A 1,316-nucleotide genomic window follows, 5' to 3' on the forward strand; every position below is an offset into this window, starting at 1 on the left:
TATCCACAAATATCAGGCTGTGATTATCCTGTGTTTGTGTTGCATACTTGCACTCACAGGACTCATGCCTTTTACTGATATCATATGAACGCTATGGAATATCTAAACAGTGAAGGGTCCATGTCTAAGGCATTTTTTTTCCAGCTGCCTCATATTTCAGTTTTTGCAGATATAGAATGCAGAAAGGAGCAAGACATCTGTGCATTTAAGACCCTGAAGATACTGGATTTTATTTAGATCTCAACTTTCACTTACAGAGGGAAACAACTAGCCCTAACTCATTTCAGTTAGCCTGCAGGAACGCAAGCCAGTGCTGAAGAACTTGAAACTGGTGTGGGGAGCTGTAATGAACTTCAGCCATCTTATTATGTTGCTAACTCTGAGGCCATGCCTATACCATGTAAATAAGGGCGGACCAGAAGAATTTGGTCTCAGTGCACAGTCGTGTCCTGGCACTGGAAGCAGTACAGCGATATTACTGCAGCCCGTTGAGCTAATTGGTTCTCTCTTGCAATGCTGTAGGAGAGAAGGTAATTAACCGGGTTGAGCATCACATTAACACAGCAATGCTGAAGCTGGGGCCGGAGCTGTAGACTTTCTTTTGTTCCAACCAAAGAGGTTACTTGGAGACAGTTTGGGGGTCTCAAATGCTGCATTGCATTTGATAGGAATACCCGAAGAGTGAGGTATTCTGTGACAACAAAGCCCAGCTAGCAGCTAGTTTCATGCCGAAAAGAGTGCTCCCGTCAGAGAAAATAATAGAATTATTTTCTTTTTGTCTGGCAGAGAATTAAACTGGAGAAATCGTCAGATTTCTGTCGTTGGCAGAGCCGCTGTCTGGACAGACGAGTACCAGAGCTGAGCAAGGAAGACGATGTGGAGCATAGTTTTAGATTAGATTAATTATAAGGTTATTAATTTTAAAATTAATTACGTCTCCCTGCCTGCCAGCAGCGCAAGCCACTTAGGGGAAAACCTAATTCCCATGATGCAGCGGTGCGGCAGGGCGGGCTCGGGGCGGAACCAATCAGACAGGGCGTGGTGAAGTGGGTGGCCAATGGGGAGGAGGCTGGCGGCGGTTGGAGTTTGAATTTTCAAGGGGACTGTGGCGGAGTTGTCGTTACGGCGCGGGGCTTGTGAGCTGGTACGCGTGGCTGTGGGCTTTGACGGGTGGCGAGCGTTGAGGGAAGCCTTCCCTTTCCTCCGGCCTCTGCCAGGTGAACGCGGCGCTCCTTATCCCGGTGTGAAGGAAGACGGAAGGGAAGTGCGTCCTTGAGTCGAACCCGCCGTTCTGGAGCCGCGTAGGGACCGGATCT

The sequence above is a fragment of the Mesitornis unicolor genome, unplaced genomic scaffold (assembly GCF_000695765.1).
Source record: "Mesitornis unicolor isolate BGI_N332 unplaced genomic scaffold, ASM69576v1 scaffold1722, whole genome shotgun sequence".
NCBI lineage: Eukaryota > Metazoa > Chordata > Aves > Mesitornithiformes > Mesitornithidae > Mesitornis > Mesitornis unicolor.